Raw genomic sequence first — 8,050 nt, forward strand, 5'->3', positions numbered from 1 at the left:
TAATTGTACGTATTGAATGATTAGAGGCTAAAATCAACACATGACTCTCATTGTTGCCACCTACTGACCAAATTAAATATCAGTGGCAAGCTAAGCATAATTCAATTATGCATTGATCTTCAATATACCTAGATAAATTAAGCTAATTAATAGTATTATGTTAAGCATGAGTGCATTTTTTATTTACACATTATTTAAATAAATTATAAATTGTTAATTTTGCAATATCATCTTACAGGCATTTTATGCATATATAATTAAAAGCGATCTTCGAGAAAAGTGACCACCAAGAATTAACAATGTTGTGTCAATCCCGGTAGCTTCTTAATTTATTGCTAATGGAAACATGATCATGAAAGTCGAGCACTAATATCCACATGGGACAGTATAATTAAAAACGTACTTCATGAATTATGCAACAATCGTTTCTTTCATGGCTTCGATTATGCAAAAACAGTTCACTTTTTTTGTCAGCAAATAAAATTATCATTAAATAATAAGTACCAGCAGGGGTACCTAAACGCATTTACAGAAGCTTTAAACATACGGCCATTACACTTAACACAAATTCCTTGCATTGGATGGTTATGTAATATTTATGAAATCAGATACATAAATACCAGATAACCAGCCGCTTGCATAGAAAAAGAGTCTATCTTATACTAGTAAGTTCCAGACTATGTTTCCTGACCAAACTACGATATGATAACAGGGAAAGAACTATCAAAACATAAAATCCCGCAAACACCGCATTGAATCCCAACCTATTAATTGCACTATCTGTTGATGTATCAAGCAACACGTAAGGGCTTATGAAACCAAGCACCGATCCAACTTCAATGCAATTTCCACCCCCACAACAATACTATGAGCCAAATTGTCCTTTGTGGGCAATTTGTCTAATAGAATTTTCCAGATTAAGAAGGCCACTTTTGGAGGTATCTGCATCTTCCAGACCACCGAAAAAAACTTTTCCATGTCCTCATCATCATATTGTGCCAACGAACCCATTTCTGTTAAGAAAAAAAATTAAAATAAAATGAAAGAAACAAATAAGAAGAAAAATGTAAAGCCTTGAATTAAATAACAAAATAACAGTAGCAAAATGACTTTAATTGACCGTAAATGAATCAATAATGTATTATATCATACAATAAACACAAGGAAAAAATAAATCAGGAAATAATTAATTAGCCTGGATTGAAGCGCGTAAACGTTATCCTTAGAGAGAAAACATCTTCACTGTACTGGTAAGAAATTCTGATTGCACTTCTCTCGAAATATACAACAACCCATTGATTCCGAGAAAAATATAGTAGCGTAATTGTCTTGAACTACACATTCTTCAACTGGACTTTAGTACACAACCCCTACAATATTGGCGTTCAATTAGGTTTTAATCAGTTGTAGTGCGTTACACGGCCTTGCGCATGTATCTTGTTTCGTGAGTGTCACTTAGAGATTAGTTCATATCTCACAGTGTCGTAAGGAGTAGCAGCTTGTTTCAGATCAAAATAATTAAACTTCTTCACTAGCTTTTCAACATAATAAGATTGGGTAAAAGCTATGTCATCGTTTTTCTTTATAAGCTCAATATCCAAAATCATATCTACACGACCAAGATCTTTCATATCAAAATTTCTAGACAAGAAAAACTTCACATCATTTATAAAATGCATGTTACTACTAAATATCAATATGTCATCTAGATACAAACATAAAATGACACATCCATTATCATCAAATTGTTTCAAATACACACATTTATCATTATTATTGATTTGAAAAACATACGAAAGAATGACTTGATCAAACTTTTCATGTCATTGCTTTGGAGCTTGTTTCAAACCATATAAAGATTTAACAATTTATTTTTCATGGAAAAATATTTTCAAATAACGTGACATCTCTAGATTCCATAATAGTACCATTAAAAATTTCAGACACTTCTGAATTAACAACTAAGAATCTATAAGTAATATTATGTAAAAAATATTCAACAAAAATACAATTAACATTTTTTTAATTTTTCTTTTCTTATTAATAGGGATGTTAACCTTTATTAGACACCCTCACACTTTAAGATATTTCAAATTTGATTATCTTTTTTTTCATAGCTCATAAATATTTTTTTTAAAAAAAAAATTATAAGATATCATATCAAGAAAATGACATACAAAATATAAAGTTTCATCCGAGTGTTCGTTTTATTGTTTTGTGTGTTGTATTTTCACATGTTTATTATTATTATTATAGCAAGAAGCTACATATATAGAGACAACCAGTCACTAATGTGTAACAACAAAATATTTAGAACAATAACTTTAAGAAACAGAAAATAAAAATCGAACAAACTTGCTAACATTAAATACTTGTAATGTTCACAAAGGAAATTGATCAAGTAAAACATAGCTTCCTAACATATAGGAATGAAATTAGTGGGATGCATTTAATTTTTCACATAAACTAATTCTAAAAACATTTTATCTTTAAAGCCATCATTAATAAAGAAAATATATTTTAATAATAAATTTCAAATTATAAAAAAATATTTTTCAACAATCTCACACTAATTTAAAATTTAAAGAAATGAAATAATATAAAAAATCATTTTTAATGGAGCATAAGGACTGAATGTATCCATTACACACATTTTGATAAAACAGGATGTTATTGTAGAAAAGACTATGTAAGAAGAAAGTATAAAATTTTCTCTCTAAGATTGTTAGAAAAAAAAAATTAAAATAAAATGAAAGAAATAATTAAGAAGAAAAATGCAAAGCCTTGAATTAAATAACAAAATAACAGTAACAAAATGACTTTAATTGGCAGCACATGAATCAATAATGCATTATATCATACAATAAATCCAAGGAAAAAATAAATCACGGGAAGAATTAATTAGCTTAGGTTGAAGCGCGTAAACGCTGCCCTTAGAGAGAAAACACTCCCGAACCTTCTGAACACCAATGTTCTTATTCTCAAAAATAAGTTTTTAATAAAAGAAAGAAGAGAAAATTTTAGGGAGAAAGAAATTACAATGTTGCTATGCTTGTGTGTTATTTAGAGAGGAGGAAAGATATATATATATAGGCATAGACCCCTTATGCAACAATAAAATATGATTGACCAAATATAACGGTTGAAAACTAATTTATAGATGTTAAAATAAACGTAACAAATTGTTGACTCATTAAAACAAAATCTTAAAAAAATAAAAAATCCAATTTTACATAACAAATTCTAAAATAAATATTTTATCAAACAAGTATTTACTGTCAATTTCTTGCAACACCCTATAGGCCGAGTGTACCGAATAGACCCCTGAAATTTCAGCAAGCCACCTACAAGAGTCTTCTTGTTGATTCCACACCAACGCATCTTGTATGATATTTTGGAGATTATTGACCACAAGAGTTTTTATGGTGCCCCACAATTATTTCCCATACAAACACTCTCTTCTCGAAACAAGATCCCACACCCAATTTTGTCCCTCCTATTTCCCCATCTTACCAATTGTACAAGATTGTTGATTTGAGTTAAGAAATAGTCTAGGAAATATTGTAGCTAACCTAACCAAAAACAATTCACTTGTTACACCAGACTCTTTTAATTAACATTACTTTGTTAACGGCTGGTTGGCGGTAGCTAATGAAAAACATCCTCCCTAACATATGCATTACCTGTCATATTAAAAGAAACATGAACAATGTTCTTCATTTCAAATTAAACACACGGCACATAGGATTCTCAAATAGTACTATGAAAATATAAATGTAATGGCAGCAAAGTCCACTATTAAGCGATCAAATTTGGTTAAAGTACCTAATTCAAATATAACTTAATCCAGTGTGCATCACACAAAGTATGGCACTGAACTTCCCCTGTAATACTCATTATGATTCGACTCTTTTTACTACGTACATTTTGAATTATGAGAACAATTTATAACTTTCCACACTAACATAAGTGAATACTCCCTTGTTGTTATTGCCCCAATTAATGTTCCACAGAAGATATTTAACATTAAGAAATTCATATAATGTTTTTTACAGCACTTTGAATAATATTTTTTTTTTCTCCATCACATCAATCATTTCTCCCATATTTCTCTCTCTCTCTCTCTCTCCTCTTTCAAACTTTGTTTTTGTTGTGAAAAATAAATTGTATAAATTCGTTGTATAATAAATTAATAATTATAATTTCTCATTGTACTATTAGTTGTTCAACTTAATTAGTTATCCACTGTCACAACCTGATTTTTTTAAATTTTAAGTAATCACCCAATTGGACTGATTTTCATTTGAGACTATATATTTATAAATTAACTTTTCATTTTATTATGATTTCTTATTCTTTTACCTTATTTTTCTATTTTTCATTTTCAAAATTTTAAGGCAATTGAGCGCTTGATTCCGTGGATTAGGACTGTTAGTTGGGCAGTAGGAGCTCGCTGATAAGGACTAAAATATGGGATTCAAGTTCCTGCATTAAGGTTAAGGGGAATATGATATTCTCGCGTAAGTATGGGAGCTTTAGAACGTGGAGGTCCCCACCCCGAACGCAAGGCCCTACTGGAGAAGGGTAGGTTAAAATCAGAATCATTCATTATATTCTTCTTCTCTAATTGCTGTACAATAACCATGAATTTAAGGATTGAGATGTTGCATATGATATTGGGTGGAGAAGATACGAATACGTAGCCGTATCATAATTGGAGAAATGCATAATAGAATATGCTGTAAATTAGGCAACAATAAAACCAAGAGTCATGTGTCGGCTTAAATCTCTAATTATCATTTATTTATCCTATTAATTAATTTTGGTTATTTATAGTTGAAATACGAAATGTAGAATATAAGTAGTACTGTATCCTTTGGATCATATTTGGATTTTTTTACTTAGTCTCATACAAAGTGTTTGAGGTTAAAGGGTTATGTGTCTTCTAAATCAGATTGTATCTCGATCCTTTTTAACTTAATTTTTACACACTACTTGAGGATGGAAAAGTATGTATCTTTCAAATTGGATTATATCTTGATCCTTTTTAACTTAGTCTCTAAGCATCAAATATTTAAAGGTGGAGGATTATGTATCCTTCAGATTGGATCATATCTTGATCTTTTTGGCTTGGCCTTTACACATCAAGTGCTTGAAGTTGGAAGGTTATGTACCCTCCAAATAGGATCGCATTTCGATCCTTTTGACTTGTCTCTACGCATCAAGTATTTGAGGTTAAATGGTGATCATATGACGGTCCTTTTTAACTCAGTCTCAATGTACCAAGTACTTAAAGCTAGAAGACTGTATATCCTTCGGATCGGATTGTATCCCGATCCTTTTTATCAAATCTCTCTCAGTCGGTCCTTAAAATAATCAATGTATTTAAAGGATTAACATACGATCCAATCACCTTTGAATATTTAAATGCGCCAAAAAGTTATCATAAGCATAATCATGCACCGAGATCCGAAGGATATAACTTAACATTTTGATGCTCATAATGTCTGGATCCATGAATATGAGGGGGATAGGCGTAATGAACAATCATAAGTAAACCCCTCGTTGACCTAGAATGACAAATTAAATAATACATTTCATCTGGATTACGTTATCTTTTGTAAAAGGAAGTGTTTTCTGAAATAGGTACTAATTATGATTCGCATGTTTTAACGATTGGCCACATAAGACTTCCATAATAATAAGCTACCTAGCAAGACACAACAATTAGTTTACATCCGAAATAATGGCGGAATGTACATCCACTCCCACCAACAGCAGTCTCAGGTTAACAGCCAAAGTAGCCATTGTCACAGGAGGTGCCAGTGGCATCGGCGAAGCAACGGCGCGTGTCTTTGCGGAGCAAGGCGCGCGTATGGTGGTAATCGCAGACATCCAAGACGATCTGGTGAATCGAGTGGCAGCGTCCATTGGCACTCACAGGTGCACCTACGTTCACTGCGACGTGGCAGACGAAGAACAAGTCAAATACCTCGTTCAAACAACGGTCAATGCGTACGGTCAGATTGACATCATGTTCAGAAACGCTGGGATCGCTAGTCCCTCCAAACAGACAGTATCCGAACTCGACATGTCCCAACAACTGTTCGCGGTCAACATGCATACGTGGAATAGCGGCGTGCGTGAAACACGCAGCGCGTGCGATATTGGAGGGGCGCGTGAGGGGAAGCATTATTTGCACGGCGAGCGTGGTTGGCAGCCACGGTGAGCCAAATGCGACGAACTACATAATGTCGAAGCACGCGGTGTTGGGGTTGATGCGTTCGGCGAGCGTGCAGCTTGCGGAACACGGGATAAGAGTGAACTGCGTCTCGCCCAATGGGTTGGCAACGCCGTTGACTTGTAAAGTGCGAGGGATTAGGTGCAAGAGGTTTACCGGCAGTTCGCGAGACTGGAAGGAGTGGTTCTCACGCCCAAAGACGTGGCAGACACCGTGTTGTTGTCTCCGATGACTCCGCGTTTATCACTGGCTTTGATCTTATAGTGGACGGTGGCTTTAAGTATGGCCAGTGATTCTTGACATATATATGGATTACTACAAGTTTATTAGTAATTTGGATCCGTAATCAAAAGTTTATGAATATTATTGGCTTCTGATCCATGATTCTTTCATGCAGCATATTTCACTTGATTATTTTATTTGTAACTACAACAATCTTATAAGTTAATGGAAAAAATACATTAAAAAAGTTAATTCACAAAATAAATAAAAATATAGAAAATTAAAAAAAAAAAAACATAAATGACTGCAACATATATACATCAACCACAAAGCAAATACTAATTAATAAATGATGCTAGTGGTATAATAAACCATTAAAATTTTAACTAAATAATTAGATACACTAAAATTGAAGTTAGATCTTTTGAGAAATAATTAGGTCTGATCTTTGATATTTAGTATAAATAATTATTTATTAGATTTTATTTATTTAAACTCCGGATTAGTGGAGTTTTTTTTCTTGAAGAATCGAATGATCAAAATAATATATATATATATATATATATATATATATATATATATATATATATATATATATATTAATTTTAAAAAAATCCCAACATGACGTGTCAACCTAACCTATCACATTGTTGGCCAGTCGGGCTGCTTTAGTTGAATTATGTGGGCTAGTGGGTTCAATAATACAACACAACTTAATTCATTTAGGTGAGTTGATTGAGTCGGGCCTATTGAATTTAATCCATTTTGACATCCTACGTGGACCATAACTAAACAAGGTAGAGGGATGAACTTATTTAGACACCAGACTTGATTATTTATTTACAACTACAACAATCTTATAAAAGTTAGTCTTTTGAAGCTCTTGCTATTTTTCCTTTTTATATATAAAAAACAATCTCCATAATTTAAAAAATATATATATTTTATATAATTTCTCTTTTAAAGAAAAAGTCAAAACAATAGCTTAAATACCTCATATAACATTCGAATCTAAGTCTTCTTTTTTTAAGTAAAACCACAAGAATAAGGATTAAACTTGAAATATTATGTGGAACCAATGTAACTTAGTTGACCATATATGTTAAATTTATAGGAAACAGTTATATTTGATTCTCACATAGTACATTATTTGGAAAGAGGGGGGCAAGAAGCTTTAAGAACATTCGCATTGCAAGGTTTATGAAGCGGTGCTTATGCAACAATACAACTTGGAGGGTTGTATGGTTCAAAACTAAATAAGCATTGGTTGCTTATTTAAGTATATGTGCTTATGCTTTTAAAAATTAAAAAATAAAATAAAATATGTTTCAATGACCGGGTGTTCATTTTTTAAAGGAATTATTTATAAAATGTAGGGATGTGAGTTTTTATGGTAGAATATATTTAAACACCCAAAGAGAGCTGTTGGATTAGATAAATTGAGTGCTCATTAAATTGAAAAAAGTAAAAATGAGTAATGAGTATATATAAGACCAATTTAAGCACCCAAGTAGAGTAGCTGAATTTAATGAATAAATTTTGGATCAAAATTTAGTTTCATGGCTGACTCAAAAAATTAAAGTGTTA

General features: G+C 31.9%; 1 pseudogene; it reads left to right on the plus strand.

Annotated features, from left to right (window-relative positions):
- Positions 1-5,475: 5,475 nt before the first annotated feature.
- Positions 5,476-6,829, plus strand: LOC100790405 ((-)-isopiperitenol/(-)-carveol dehydrogenase, mitochondrial-like; annotated as a pseudogene).
- Positions 6,830-8,050: the final 1,221 nt, after the last annotated feature.

This window comes from Glycine max, chromosome 4 (genome assembly GCF_000004515.6).
Source record: "Glycine max cultivar Williams 82 chromosome 4, Glycine_max_v4.0, whole genome shotgun sequence".
Lineage (NCBI taxonomy): Eukaryota > Viridiplantae > Streptophyta > Magnoliopsida > Fabales > Fabaceae > Glycine > Glycine max.